Here is a 16,549-nt window from a genome sequence, read left to right as displayed (position 1 = left end):
ACACAACAAAGGCATGAGATCGCAGTTTTCAAAAAGTTTAGTAATCAAAACTGTTCGGAGAAAAAACACCAAATACCAGTTCACAAGAAGAGCCGAATGTCAGATTCCTCATTGAGCACTGCAAAAATGCAAAAATGGCTTATTACTAGTCAAAATATCTCATTACACTTAAAATAAGACATGATCACCTCAGAAGTAACTTGTTTTTAGACAATTGTCTCTTGTTTCGAGTGAAAATTTGCTTGTTTCATTGGCAAAATTTGTCAGTGGAAAAAGTGAAAATTCACTTGAAATAAGTGAAAATTAGCTAGAAACAAGAAACAAATTTTGCCAATGAAACAAGCAAATTTTCACTTGTTTCAAGCAAATTTTCACTCGAAACAAGAGACAATTGTCTAAAAACAAGTTACTTCTGAGGTGATCATGTCTTATTTTAAGTGTAATGAGATATTTTGACTAGAAATAAGACATTTTTGACTTGAAATAAGACAAATAATCTTGGTAAAATTTTGAGTTTTTGCAGTGAGGCCCTTAGGTGACATGGTATTGAGGAAATAGATCCAGTAGGTCTCCCTTTGAAGGAGTTTTCTCTCCATGTCACCCCCTCTGTGCTGTTTCTCTATCCTCTCCACTCCTAGATACCGCAGCGCACTAACGCTGTGGCCCGCCTTTTTAAAATGGGCTGCGACAGGACTGCGCTCGTCACCTGATCTGATCTTGCTCCTGTGTTCACTCATCCTGCTGCATAACTCCCTGGATGTTTTTTCCCAACATAAGCAAGGCCGCATGTTCAACGGATCATGTAAATCACGTGTGTAGTTCTGCATGTAATAGAAATGTTGCGACCTGTTTAATGCTGACTGAGCCGTACCAGCAGATAAAAGAAAACGTGAGCACCGATTCAATAAAGCAAGAATAAAACATTTTCATCAAAGTCTTGCCCACATTCGAATTACGGAGCTTACAAAAAAAAAAAAAAACATTCGCTGATGTACTTTTTTGCTCACGGCGTCAACCCGGGGCTCAAAGGTCGGCTTGTCATCGATCACAGTGCCAAGGTACTGACACTTCCACTGGGGATCCAATGTGAGGGTCTAAGGACAGAGGATGTTGTATTTTTCTGTAAAGCCCTTTGGGACAAATTTGTAATTTGTGATTCTGGGCTATACAAATAAATAAAATTGAATTGAATTGAATTGGAGATGACTGCATTGATTCTTCCAAAGATCTATAATCATCTCCTTGGCGTCGGCCACGTTAACGGTTACAAAGGAGGCCTCACAAAAAAGGAGGCCTCACCGCGCTCTGAGGAACCAGCCACAGGGCCGTGACCAGGGCTGACAGCATGACAGAGTCATCAGCAAACTGAATTATGTGGCGCCCTGCATGTTGACTCTGACAAGCATTAAAGAACAAATAAAAGAGATAAAGAGTCAACTGAGAAAAAAAAAAAAAACGTGGAATAAGAATAAACTGAAGATTATTTTGTATTATTTCAGTTGACCCTGAGCCGTCTCGCACGCTCCGCCTTTAATTTCAATTTTATCGTCAAAGCTAAAGTCCTAAGGCCTCAGTTTACGCCAAAAAGGAAAACCTGACCACAAAATGAAAGGTCGACACGAAACCTTTTTCTGACGTAGGTTTAAAAAAAACGCGGGAAACTAAAAGACAGAAGCTCAGAATGCAGCTGATTTCACCTTTAAATCAGAATTTTAATCGCAGAATTGCAGGTGATGGTTCTGTTTTTTTTTTTTTTTTTTTTTATCTTTTCAGGGGTGGCTGCCATCTGAAGTGCTTCACTACAGAAATACTGTCAGGTCCCCTTCTGCCCCGTCCTCCCACACACACACACACACACGCACACACACACACACACACACACACACACATCAGAGTGAAACAAAGCCCTTCATCTGGCGCTCGGCTCGCTGCAGCTCTCGGGCCGCTTGGACTTTGTCCAGCCGCTGGCCGACCACCCACCACCAGCAGCTCCTTTTAGTTCCTCCGCCGGAGAGCAGCAGGACAGGTAGAGCCGCTCTCGGAGAGCAGCCGGCAGATCAGATGATGTCGACGGAAGACAAAAAGCTGACGGATTCGAGGGGCGATCGCACGACGACGCCTCTGAAAATCAGATTTGTTCGCAAAACGATTTGAGGAGAAACGGTCGGGGGGTTTGACGTGTGAAGGTTTCAGGTGGAAAACAGCCTCAAGGTGGTGATTAAACCTCCTGTCACAGTCTGCGTGTGTGTGTGTGTGTGTGTGTGTTAGGGATGGGATTTGATAAGATTTTAGCGATTCCGATTCCATGATCGAATCTGTTTATCGATTCGATTCTTTAACGATTCTCTTATCGAATCTGACCGGGCAAGGGGAAGAAAAAAAGTACAAATGGGTTTATGTTTATTAACTTTCTTTAATATCATTGTTTTGTTAACCACTCCTGTCCATCCAAATGACTTTTACACAACTACATTTGAGTGTTCAAATTATTGAAATATTTATTAAATAACGGGACGAAACTGTATAAAACTGTATAATGGTCTTTTTTTTTTTCTCAATCTTCAGATGTAAGGATCAGATGTAAGGAGCATCTGACTGGAGGAGTTCTGATACCACCTGGTTCTGGCTTATTTTGCTGAATAGCTTAAAAGGTATTGAGTACCGATACCCAGTCCTACAGTGTATACAGTATGTATGAATAAATACATTTTAAATATAGGTAAAAAGCATAGGTAAAAAAATAATAATAATAATAATTCTCCCCTTGACCCAAAAACAAAACTGACATTAAAAAAAAAAAAAAAAACTGAAATTCAAATGTAGAAATTAAAATCCAATAACACTTTAACATGTTACCAGACATTGCTCCTTCCTTTTTTAAAAGAGTTTATGAGCTGAGCTGCCAAAAATAAAACCCGTCCAGCAGCGACAAATAAAATCAAGTCAGGAACTCGAATGTAGAAACATAACAGTTTATCATGTTACTAGACCGTGCACATCAAAATTACAGTTCAACACAATTAGTGCAGTTTAGAAATGGTGGTTTGGTTCATTTTCAGCGCGGCGAGGGGAAAAAAGTGTAAAATATAAAACAGCTTTTCATTTCTTATGGACTTTTGTAAACATCAAGACTTCATCAATTTTCTGTTTGTACTGCGTTTTTTCTTTTTTTTTTGAGTCACACTTTTGGTTTGTTTTGTTCATCAGAAAGTACAGAAAAAAACTTGCTCATGTTCTCTGTATATTGTCGTATTTGCATTTTTTTTTTCATTAAGTGATTTGGGATGACAATGTGAAATCAACAAATATTATTTCAAGGGCAAAAATCTATGTGGACTATTTAAATCAAACCTAAAAATGCTCTCAGTGTGTTCATGAATTGATCAGAGTGAGCGGTTCAAGGCCTAGAAACACATTTTGGATTTTCAAAAAGACGATAACGTTAAAGTGTTTTCTCTGTAATTTTGTCCCGAGTTTGTTGACGTTTGGGTCGTCATGTTTCACGTTCAGCTCCGGAGCTGGAAATGTGTTTCATTCATGATGCAAATTACATTATGATTTTAAAAACACACACACAAAAAAGCCATTAGTTTCTAAAATAATCCCCAAAGGCCACAACCAGCAGCTCTCCATTTTCTCATGACATGTGGACATGTGGTGAGCATTTTTTTTTTTTTTTTGGTAATTTTTTCATTTTGTTTTTGCTTTTGTTTTTTTGTTTTTTGTTTTTTATCTTTTTTTTTTATAGTATTTATTTATTTATTCATGTTTTTTTTTTTTTTTTTTTTAAACATCAGGAGTTAGCCTGACAGGTGCTAACCTGAACACGCTGTGTGAACTGTTTGTTAAAAAGAGCTGCTGTAAACAGGAAAACTAAACTGTTGGTTCGCCTCTCCATCATTTTGGGCCCAAAACACAGCAAAAGGTGCAAGTCGTGCTTCTTATGTAGGAAAATGTAAACGTCTCGACGGTTTGTGTTTGATTTGTGTGTGATTGTGTTTATTTATCTATTGTATTATTCACTGCATTTGTATCATTTATTTGTTTTTTATTTTTTTCTGTATTCAGTTTATCTCTTTGTATTCTAAAAGCCTGACCAGGGACAAAGACTGCAAATTAGCTGAAGCTAGACGTCTTCTATACATCACATTTTCCCTTTTTTGTGGCAATGTTGTATGTATCGCCCCTGTCAAATAAACATTAAAATAAATAAATAAATCTCAATCTGAGCGCTCCAACGCAGATCTGGTTGTGAAGTCGACACTGAGGTGGTGATTTTCACGAAAACGGTAAACTTTTGTTGCGGTTTGGCCTTTCGTTTACACGGCAACGGCGTTTTAGGTGCTTGAAAACGCAAACTTTTGAAAACGGGTTCCAGAGTGGAATTTTTTGATGACGCCGCTCTCCCCGTCGCCGTGGAAACTGGCAAAACGCAATTCTGGTGAAAACGATGACGACACGGCCGCACTTCTCGCGTGACTGTGACGTTTTCAGCCGTGCAGACCTGCAGTTTGTGAACAGGCAGGGCAGGCGACTGCTTGGGGCCCCGAGCCGACAGGGGCCCCTGAGACTCGGGGCCCGAGGCCTGTCTCAAAAATGTATTAGCCGCAGTGACCGCACCCCCCTCCCCGTTAAACAACAACGGGCGATTTGCAATGACAGATCAAGGCAGAATCTGAACCAGGGCTGAAAAAGTGTTGATAATGTGGCTTATTTACGATGTAACAGTGAGTTATTTATTTTGTTTTTTAGTATTCTTTACATTTTTTTCTATATTCCTTGTTTATAGTGTTTATATTGCTTTTTGCTATTTATTATCTGTATATACTGTTTATAATGTAAATTATGTTTCATATTTTGCTATCCACTTTGCTGCTGTAATGCTTGAAATTTCCCCACTGTGGGACTAATAAAGGAATATCGTATCTTATCTTATTTATAATTTCACATACTTTATATTTTCAAAATGACAAGGTTTTTCATGTTATTGAATTCTAATATATTAGGTATGGTATGTGGACATTGGGAATAAAAAAAAAAAAGTATTGATTTCATACATTTTTCGTCGGTGTCACAGTAATTATGACATGATGGTGATGGACACTGGACAGAAGGGCCCCCTGGGAATTTTTGCTTAGGGCCCAAACAGGCTCAAGAATCGCCTCTGCAGCCGTGAGCAAACAGGACAACAACAACAGGTGGACCATCGAGCTGTTTGTGCTACTCTGTGGTGTTACACTGCGAAGTTCACCGCCACCTACTGGCCTGGCATGCTCACTACAGCGTTTTCAGTTGTTTTTGTGGATCCAGGTGAACGAGGATCGTTCTCACAGCGTTATTGTATAAACATGAAACTTTTTAAAAATGCAAAGGAATGAGTTTTCCGTTTTCATCAGAACTGTTGTCGTGTAAACGAACGGGGCCGAAACCGTAACTAGTTAGTCTCAAACTTGGACCCTGTCTTTGCTCAGCTGCACCGTCAGTGTGTCCACCTTAACCAAGTCCATCGTCCCCAAAACGCCGTCGGGCTCAGTGACTCGCTGTGACGCTGCCTTCAGGTGAAATGGGACATCAACACGTCACGTTTCCAGCGTCTCGTGTCTCGTTACGTGCTTTAGCAGGATGTCAGAGGCGGCTCAAGCTGCACAGTGAGCACGTTTACATGCACACCATATTCCTGTGTTATTCGGAGTATTCACAATATTCCAGTTGCACATGAGTCATGTGAACACACCGAACCAGATTAAGGTCATATTCTGAATCAGACCCCTGGCATGGGCCTGTTCTAACCAGAATATTGTGCCATGTAAACGCTTTAATCTGAAAATGCCCCGAACCGGAATATTCAGTCACGTCTGCACACGCTCGATTCCTAAGGGATCCTGGGGCGTCTTTGTTGCTATGGTTACTGCAAGCGGGGAGAACGTCATGGCGAACAGCAGCAAGAGCCTGGAGGCTGCAGTCTGCCTTCAGCTGAGCAAACACTGAAAATATCATGGAGGATATCGCAGAAATAATAGAAAATAATAACAGAAATAATAATAATTTAAAAAAAATATTCTTCTTCTTCTTCTGTATTTCCGGCAGACCAGACGCCTATACGCGTACTGCTGCCCCCTGCAGGTTGAGTGTCGCATTACATAAGAGACTTGAATATGCCGAGTAACATGTAAACTGAATATTCCAGTTGCTGCAGCGCATAGAAACACCTTATTCAGATTATGACCTTAACCAGAATATTGACCCTAATCTGAATATGAACACGTAGTCACTGAAGGCATCATGAAAAAAATAAACATGTATTGATCTCATTCTGACGTGCACGCAGAGCTCGCAGCAGAAACAGCTCGTGTGGACGATGAGTCGACAGTTTCTGTAGATTTTGCAGTCGTTCTGATTTACGAACGACGACGTGACGTCTCGGGATTATGTGTAAATCTGAAGTTACGCCTTCGCTCTGCATTGTAATAAATTTATATGCTGCAGCCGGTTTATGTAAAGTTACAGTGTAAATCCGTCTCGTATCTTCAAACTGTGGCAGAGCCGACAAGCTGCTGCAGCTCCGACGCCTCGGCGGCGCTCAGCAGAACCACAGAGGGTCGTCATCTGCCGGGATTAAAGCTCGCCGTGTGGGACGGACCGGCCCGGCTCGGCTTGACTGCCTCACTTTAATCTGTCACCAACCAGCGACCAAACATCAGCGCCGGCATGACGGGACGTGAGTAACCAGGTCAGGAGACGAGGAGGCGAGGAGACGAGGAGACGAGCGGCTGCACTGTCTCTGTTTCTGAGGAGTCGCTGCTGTAATCCCACCTGTAATCCCACCTGTAATCCCACCTGTGAGGCGGCAAGCAGGTGGGGAATTCAAATCAAAAGACTCGGACACACGTGTCTCCTCGCTCAGGGCTCCTCAGGAAGCCTCCTCGCCTCCTCGCCTCCTCGCCTCCTCGCTGTTTGGCGAACAGAAGCAGCTTTGATGACGGAGGAGACGGATCGGTTTCCGGGTCGCGCGCCGCCGGAGCGAGCGGCGATGACGAGGCGTGAGAGGATCGAGCGGGAAGCATAAAATCACATTCAGTTGCATTCAGTCACATCATGAGGTGACACTGAGGACCTCCAACATGGCCGTCACAGGTGGCTTTACGCTTTCTGGAAACTTTCTTCCTACTGAAGAAAATTTAAAAAAAAAAAAAAAAAAAAAAAAAAACTGTTTTTGATGAAGTGGTTCATCACAGCGACCAGCCGACGGCTCTTAACCTGCTGACCGTGCACTTGTGAGCAGGACACAGTGTAGGCACACACACACACACACACACACACACACACACACACACACACACACACACTGAACCGGCTTGCTCAGCTGCATCGATCGCAGCATCCACAGCTGTGAGAGCTTCACTGACCTGCCAGAGATTCATAGACATTAGTGATCAATAGCACATTAGTCGATGCACGTGTATGAGAGTGTGTGCATGTGTACGTATGTGTGTGTGTGTCTGTGTGTGTGTGTGTGTGTGGTTAGGAGGTCACTGCACAAAGTCGTCTGTCTGCCTGCCCACAGAGCACACACGGAGCACACAGAGGGTCACTGAGGGGCCCGGGGCCACTTTGTGGCGGCTCCCGAGCCCCAGAAAATAAATAAATAAAAATAAAAATAAAAAAAGTAACCACACAGAACAGAGAGGAGAGAGCTGTGATCGGCCTGCTCTGTCTCCTCCCGTGTGTTTCTGTCGATTTCCACAGAGAGTGACGACGAGGCATTATGGGTACGGAGGAGCAGAACGTAGAAGTCGCTTTCTGAAGAACCTGCTCCTGGATCCTTAAAGAACCTGCTCCTGGATCCTTAAAGAACCTGCTCCTGGATCCTTAAAGAACCTGCTCCTGGATCCTTAAAGAACCTGCTCCTGGTTCCTTAAAGAACCTGCTCCTGGATCCTTAACCCTATGAAGCCATTTGTATCATATTTGATACACATTTTCAATTCCGTTTTTCATTTTCAGTTTAATAAATACTTGACCAAAATACTGTTGTATGCCTTTGAACACTTCCCCTGTTCACCCTGGACCATTGGCACTTCAACTACATACCATATATCATACAACAGAAAGATAGTGTAATAACATATTTTTTGATTTTTGATTTTTTTAATATATTTTGTTATAGGACTAAATAAAGGGTTCAATTTTTAAAAAAAATGGAATTTTCTGCCAATTCTGTCATAGTTCAGGCTTTATAGGGTTAAAGAACCTGCTCCTGGTTCCTTAAAGAACCTGCTCCTGGTTACTTTTTTTCCTGTCCCACTGCACACAGGCGTCCATCAGCCTCTCCACATGTATTCAGTTCAGATATGGCAGCTTTAATCTTTGCTGTTGGCCTGTAGCTTTCTCTCTTCGTCAGCTTCCACAGCTCCAAAACAGTTTGAACAAACACGTGAACTAAAGTCAGATTTCCCATTTTTCTGAATTTAGCCTTTAAATTTGCCAAAGGCGTCTCGACTGTGTTTCAGACCAGAGCAGGAGGCTCAGTTTCCTCCATGCAGTGCTGAGATGGGACTTTTCCAACAGCCCATGTTTGCATCAGTCCCGCATAACGGGACGGTGCGCTATAGATTTGCAGCGTTTTGAGGCAGCTGATGTGGGAATATTCCCCCGAGCCGGAGGGGGGAGACGCTAACTGGGTCAAACACAACGTGGGAAGGCAGTCAAACTCCCAGCGCTACGGAGGAAAGCTCCTTTCTGTCCTCCAGGATGTTTTAATGAAGCTGCACAGCAAAGTCCACACGAGACGCACCGCCACTTTGGTTCTCCTCAAAACAAGCAAACTCACCTGTTTGACACTCATTTTCTGAGATATCCACTTTGAGCTCTGCACATGACAGAGGTCAAAGTGAGTTTTGCACCATCGGCGCCTTACAGGACATTAAATTACACCGCATGCCATAAAATACAACAAATGATCAGTTAAAATAGTCAAAGAGGAAATGGCAAAGCAAGCAAGCAAACAAGCAAACAAACCCAGAGCTTCAGCGGGCGGCTTTAAACGCTGCGTGGATGGAGGCCAGAAAACCGAAAACACCTGAACGCAACACGTGTAGCCGTCAGCTGTCCATCAGCGTTATTTAACCCATCTCCCGTCTGTCTGCTGCTACAGGGACACACACACACACACACACACACACACACACACACGTCCACAACCTGTATGTGCGCTGATGAAACACACACACACACACACACACACACTTACTCCAATAGTACTATAATAACCTCAGAATATGGCCGGAGCGGCTCGCGGTGCATCTGCAGGAATCAGTAGCGCAGGGATCGATACTGAGTTCGGAGGCTCGTCGCAGCTGAAATATCAGATGTGACCTCGTGATGTTTTTCACCTCCCGTCATCTCGCAGAAACGTCCCTCGCGCCTCGTATCTGCGTGCCGTCCCTGCTGGATCTATAACCGGGTGACTATCGGGATTTTTCTCCATCGCGGTCACGGCAGCATCCGCCGCTGCGCAACCAAAACATCCAGCCTGCACACACACACACACGCACACACACACACACACGCACACACACTCCTCTGCCGTGTTGAAAATGAAGGCAGGAGTGTGTGTGTGGGAACATGCAGAGCTGTACTCACCCGTGTGTGCGCGCGCTGTGAGAGCCATGATGAGGATGAGGAGGATGAGGAGGATGATGCTGCTGAAGAGGCTCGACATGACTGGAGTCTGACATCAGCAGAGATGTGGATGCTCCAGTGTGTGTGTGTGTGTGCGTGTGTGTGTGTGTGTGTGTGTGTGTGTGCAAACCCCCGCCCACCCCCACCCCTCCTCTCTCTTCTCGGCCTATAACGAGAAGGGGAGAGAGAGATAGAGGAGGAGCAGGAGAGAGAGAGAGAGAGAGAGAGAGAGAGAGAGAGAGAGAGGGGTAGAGGAGGAGCAGGAGAGAGAGAGAGAGAGAGAGAGAGAGAGAGATGATGCTTTGAGTTTCACATCATAAAGAACAAAAAGTACAAAAGCGCCATATTATAGGCCATGAAATAAAAAATAAATCAAATGAAGTTGCAAATTATTTTATTTTATTTTAGTTTAGTTTAAAGTCGTTTTAACCAGCCCCTCCCCCTGTTTTTTTTTTTTTTTTTTTTGTGACAAACTGTATAAATCCCTGCATATCCCAGCCAATCCCCACATATTCTGGGTTGAAGTTATGAAATACAAAAAACACAGACCCACCACATTATTGTCATGATGACATATATAATATAATAATAACTGTATCGGAAAATATAAAAATATATTCCTGTACAGTTTTACCCCCTTCTACTTTTTTCCTCCTAAAATTGTAAATAGCAACATATTTTCCACATAGGCTATGCTGGGGTGTATGAGGAATGTGTTTGTTTCTTTGTTTGTTTGTTTGTTTGTTTGTTTGTTTGGACAGTATGGAGCGACACGTCATTGTGAAACCTTAAACACCATCATCCCAGTCACCATTTTCAGTGCCGCATTTTGTCATGAATGGACCTTTATTTTTTTATTATTATTATTTTATTTTTTTTGGCCCTCGTGCACGGAGCAGTCAGATCAGTGTGTGAGGCTGTCAGAGCCGCTCGTGCAGAGACGAGAGAAACTTTATTTGCCCTGACGCTCCGTCACGTGCACGAGAAACTCTGCAGGAGTCATCAGCGCGTCCTGACGTGTTGCGCAACACGGAGGACACACACACACACACACACACACACACACGCAAATGTGCTGACACGCCGTGACGTCAACCTTATAAATAGGCTGATGATTAATTGATGCGCGTTCTGCGGGGCTCATTTGACTTGGAGATGCGGGTTGATGCGCGCACAGCTGGCACCGCAAAATATGCTTTTAATAAGAGATCAAGTTTTATGATTTTTTTTTTTAGCCCAAGTCTTGTTCCAGCTAAAGTTGCACTTTTAGTAGTGATATTAAAGTAATACGAATGCTAATAGTATGTTATGAGTCATGGCTTAATTAAAACTTAAATAGTAATGTAATGAATACATAGGAAAATAAATCATTAAATCATATCATACAGAAGTACTACTCCTACTACCAATCATGATGATAAACAATAATAACAATAACAACAACAACAATGATGATGATGATGATGATGATAATAATAGTAATAATAATGTTATTATTATTGTTGTTGCTGTTGCTGTTGTTGTTATTGTCTGAATGAAAAAGCACTTTTCATGTCACAAAATGCCTTATAGAAATGAAATAAATAAAAACAAGGAAAAGAGAAACACAAAATGAAACGTATCACAGTAACACAGATTACATAAAACAGTTCACAGTAACACAGATTATAGTAACACAGATTACAGTTACACAGATTATAGCAACACAGATTACAGTAACACAGATTACATAAAACAGTTTACAGTTACACAGATTATAGTAACACAGATTACAGTTACACAGATTATAGTAACACAGATTACAGTAACACAGATTACAGTAACACAGATTATAGTAACACAGATTACAGTAACACAGATTACAGTAACACAGGTTACAGTAACACAGATTACAGTAACACAGATTACAGTAACACAGATTACAGTAACACAGATTATAGTAACACAGTGGAGATGCATCAGGATGAAGCTGCAGGACAAAGTGAGGACGTTTCCAGACGTCTGAGCCTCTGAGACGAGGCTGCTCTGCTTTGTTGTTGTCCTTTATGTTTCAACATGAACATGGAGACACTGTGTGTGTGCGTGTGTGTGTGTGAGTGTGTGTGTGTGTGTGTGTGAGTGTGTGTGTGTGTGTGTGTGTGTGTGAGTGTGTGTGTGTGTTACGTGGTGTTCATGTTTCAGTGTGAATGTCACATCTCTGCCAGACGGCAGTGAGTCGACAGCTCAGGCCTGTCAGCTGCTCCAACATGGACGCCGACGAGTCATGAGGCTCAATGTGGCCTAAAGACAACACAGAGGACACAGGACACACTGACACAGGACACAGGACACACTGACACAGGACACAGGACACACTGACACAGGACACAGGACACAGGACACACTGACACAGGACACAGGACGCACTGACACAGGACACACTGACACAGGACACACTGATGCAGGACACACTGATGCAGGACACACTGATGCAGGACACAGGACACACTGATGTAGGACACACTGACACAGGACACACTGATGTAGGACACACTGACACAGGACACAGGACACACTGACACAGGACACACTGATGTAGGACACAGGACACACTGACACAGGACACACTGATGTAGGACACAGGACACACTGATGCAGGACACAGGACACACTGACACAGGACACACTGATGTAGGACACAGGACACACTGATGCAGGACACACTGATGCAGGACACAGGACACACTGATGCAGGACACAGGACACACTGATGTAGGACACAGGACACACTGATGCAGGACACACTGATGCAGGACACAGGACACACTGACACAGGACACACTGATGTAGGACACAGGACACACTGATGCAGGACACACTGATGCAGGACACAGGACACACTGATGCAGGACACAGGACACACTGATGTAGGACACAGGACACACTGATGCAGGACACAGGACACACTGATGCAGGACACAGGACACACTGATGTAGGACACACTGATGCAGGACACAGGACACACTGATGTAGGACACAGGACACACTGATGCAGGACACAGGACACACTGATGTAGGACACACTGATGCAGGACACAGGACAGACTGATGTAGGACACACTGATGTAGCACACAGGACACACTGATGTAGGACACAGGACACACTGATGTAGGACACAGGACACACTGATGTAGGACACACTGATGTAGGACACAGGATACACTGATGTAGGACACACTGATGCAGGACACACTGACACAGGACACACTGACACAGGACACACTGACACAGGACACACTGACACAGGACACACTGACAGGACACACTGACAGGACACAGGACACACTGACACAGGACACACTGACACAGGACACACTGACGAAGGACACACTGACAAAGGACACAGGACACACTGACAGGACACAGGACACACAGACACAGGACACACTGACGAAGGACACACTGATGCAGGACACAGGACACACTGATGCAGGACACACTGACAGGACACAGGACACAGGACACACTGATGCAGGACACACTGCCCTATGCCCTGTTTTTGCTCACATGCCAAGGGCGATTTCCCATAGCTGCTTCACAATAAAAGTCTCCTGCTGGTTTCCCACTGGGAGGCTTTTCATATGAAACTGCGGCCTTTGTGTCTAGTGGGCGTTGGCCAGTGTGTGTTTCTGGTGGTTTTGTGATTTTGCACAGATGTGAGTCTTGTGTTACCCCATTTTTCACTGCTAAATTCCTCTGTGTGCTCCTAATTTTTTTTTTTTTTTTTAATTTGGGAGCACATGTACTCCTCCCATGTGCTCCTCCTACTTGAGAAAAAAGTTAGTTCAGAGGCCTGAGTAGTGTTGGTGGCTGCAGCTGTCTGTGTGCATGAAACGGTGGGAACAACACACACCATCTTCACAGTGGAAGTCTATGGGGACTGAACGGCATTAAATGATAAAATGCAGTAACATGCAAAACGACCTTAAAAAGTGGTGTGCTATTTATACGCCATCCCATGATATCACGTCGTCACCTCAAAAAGAAAAGACTTTGATGGGCTTTTTATTCATTTGTGATGAACCACAGTCGACTGAAGCTCCATGACATCGACTGAAATAGAAGTGAAAAGTAAAAGGGACATTTATTCGGATGAGAAAGTTGCAGATCTGGACTTGAAATGGACACGACGGGCAAAAAGCAGGGCAGCTGGTCTGAGAGTGGGTGAGCGAGTCAGGAACAGAGGAACAAAAGGAGAGAGAGAGAGAGAGAGAGAGAGTGAGAGAGAGAGAGGGAGAGTGAGAGTCAGAGACAGCCCTGTTGGTAAGACTTGGCCTGTTGCTTTCTGTTTGGCTGAGAATTTGCAATTGAAATATAGATATATATTTTAATAATTTTCACAGTTGGATTGTCACAGTTGGTCTTAATAAAACAATTCTAGCACCAATTGTTCTGTCAAGATTCGGCAGTGTGTGTGTGCGTGTGTGTGTGTGTGTGTGTGTGTGTGTGTGTGCGGTGGGGGTGCTGGGAACTGGCTGGCATGAGGAGACTGAGGAGCTGGGCTAAATGAGCTGAGCCTGACACACTTTACAAACCCAGAGCAAACACACGGCTCTGCATCTGCACCCCAACGCCCCAACGCCACTGCTGCTCTTTCTCCTCTACTTCCTCTGCTTCCTCTACTTCCTCTGCTTCCTCTTCTTCCTCTACTTCCTGTTATTCCTCATCTTCTTCCTCTACTTCCTCCTCTTCTTCCTCATCTTCTTCCTCTACTTCCTCTTCTACCTCATCTTCTTCCTCTGCTTCCTCTTCTTCCTCTGCTTCCTCTTCTTCCTCATCTTCTTCCTCTACTTCCTCTTCTTCTTCTACTTCCTCCTCTACTTCCTCCTCTTCTTCTTCATCTTCTTCCTCTACTTCCTCTTCTTCTTCATCTTCTTCCTTTACTTCCTCTACTTCCGCTACTTCCTCCTCTTCTTCCTCATCTTCTTCCTGTTCTTCCTCCTCTACTTCCTCTTCTTCCTCCTCCTCTACTTCCTCTTCTTCATCCTCTACTTCCTCGTCTTCCTCCTCTACTTCCTCTACTTCCTCTTCTTCCTCATCTTCTTCCTCTACTTCCTCCTCTTCCTCCTCCTCTACTTCCTCTTCTTCATTATCTTCTTCCTCTACTTCCTCTTCTTCCTCCTCCTCTACTTCTTCTTCCTCCTCAACTTCCTCATCTTCTTCCTCTACTTCCTCCTCTACTTCCTTGTCTTCCTCCTCTACTTCCTCTTCTTCCTCCTCTACTTCCTCTTCTTCCTCCTCTTCTTCTCATCTTTTTTCTCTTCTTCCTCATCCTCTACTTCCTCCTCGTCTTCCTCATCTTCTTCCTCTACTCCTCTTCTTCCTCCTCCTCTACTTCTTCTTCCTCCTCGACTTCTTCCTCTACTTCCTCTTCTTCCGCCTCTACTTCCTCTTCTTCCTCATCTTCTTCCTCTACTTCTTCTTCCTCCTCCTCTACTTCCTCTTCCTCCTCTACTTCCTCCTCTACTTCCTCATCTTCCTCTTCTTCCTCCTCTACTTCCTCTTCTTCCTCCTCTACTTCCTCTTCTTCCTCCTCTACTTCCTCATCTTCTTCCTCTACTTCCTCTTCTTCCTCCCCTACTTCCTCTTCTTCCTCCTCCTCTACTTCTTCTTCTCCTCTACTTCTTCCTCTACTTCGTCTTCTTCCGCCTCTATTTTCTCTTCTTCCTCATCTTCTTCCTTTACTTCCTCTACTTCCTCCTCTACTTCCTCTTCTTCCTCCTCCTCTACTTCCTCCTCTACTTCCTCTTCTTCATCCTCTACTTCCTCTACTTCCTCTTCTTCCTCCTCTTCTTCCTCTACTTCCTCTTCTTCTTCATCCTCTTCCTCTACTTCCTCATCTTCTTCCTCTACTTCCTCGTCTTCCTCCTCTACTTCCTCCTCCTATACTTCCTCTTCTTCCTCCTCCTCTACTTCCTCTTCTTCCTCCTCTATTTCCTCTTCTTCCTCATCTTCTTTCTCTACTTCCTCTACTTCCTCCTCCTCTACTTCCTCCTCTACTTCCTCTTCTTCCTCCTCCTCTACTTGTTCTTCCTCCTCTACTTCTTCCTCTACTTCCTCATCTTCTTCCTCTACTTCCTCCTCTACTTCCTTGTCTTCCTCCTCTACTTCCTCTTCTTCCTCCTCTACTTCCTCTTCTTCCTCCTCTTCTTCCTCATCTTTTTTCTCTTCTTCCTCATCCTCTACTTCCTCCTCGTCTTCCTCATCTTCTTCCTCTACTCCTCTTCTTCCTCCTCCTCTACTTCTTCTTCCTCCTCGACTTCTTCCTCTACTTCCTCTTCTTCCGCCTCTACTTCCTCTTCTTCCTCATCTTCTTCCTCTACTTCTTCTTCCTCCTCCTCTACTTCCTCTACTTCCTCCTCTACTTCCTCTTCTTCCTCATCTTCCTCTTCTTCCTCCTCTACTTCCTCTTCTTCCTCCTCTACTTCCTCTTCTTCCTCCTCTACTTCCTCATCTTCTTCCTCTACTTCCTCTTCTTCCTCCTCTACTTCCTCTTCTTCCTCCTCCTCTACTTCTTCTTCCTCCTCTACTTCTTCCTCTACTTCGTCTTCTTCCGCCTCTATTTTCTCTTCTTCCTCATCTTCTTCCTTTACTTCCTCTACTTCCTCCTCTACTTCCTCTTCTTCCTCCTCCTCTACTTCCTCCTCTACTTCCTCTTCTTCATCCTCTACTTCCTCGTCTTCCTCCTCTACTTCCTCTTCTTCCTCCTCTTCTTCCTCTACTTCCTCTTCTTCTTCATCCTCTTCCTCTACTTCCTCATCTTCTTCCTCTACTTCCTCGTCTTCCTCCTCTACTTCCTCCTCCTATACTTCCTCTTCTTCCTCCTCC

General features: G+C 44.0%; 1 protein-coding gene across 1 annotated transcript in view; it reads right to left on the bottom strand.

Moving 5' to 3' along the window:
- Positions 1–9,723, bottom strand: part of LOC115363507 (TANK-binding kinase 1-binding protein 1-like) — a 29,601-nt gene extending 19,878 nt beyond the window's left edge. The window contains exon 1 of the mRNA XM_030057765.1: positions 9,642–9,723. The gene's annotated coding sequence lies outside the window, so the exon portion shown is untranslated. The remainder of the gene's footprint in view (positions 1–9,641) is intronic.
- Positions 9,724–16,549: the final 6,826 nt, after the last annotated feature.

This window comes from Myripristis murdjan, chromosome 8 (assembly GCF_902150065.1).
Source record: "Myripristis murdjan chromosome 8, fMyrMur1.1, whole genome shotgun sequence".
Classification (NCBI taxonomy): Eukaryota; Metazoa; Chordata; class Actinopteri; order Holocentriformes; family Holocentridae; genus Myripristis; species Myripristis murdjan.
This window is presented reverse-complemented; position numbering and strand designations above follow the sequence as displayed.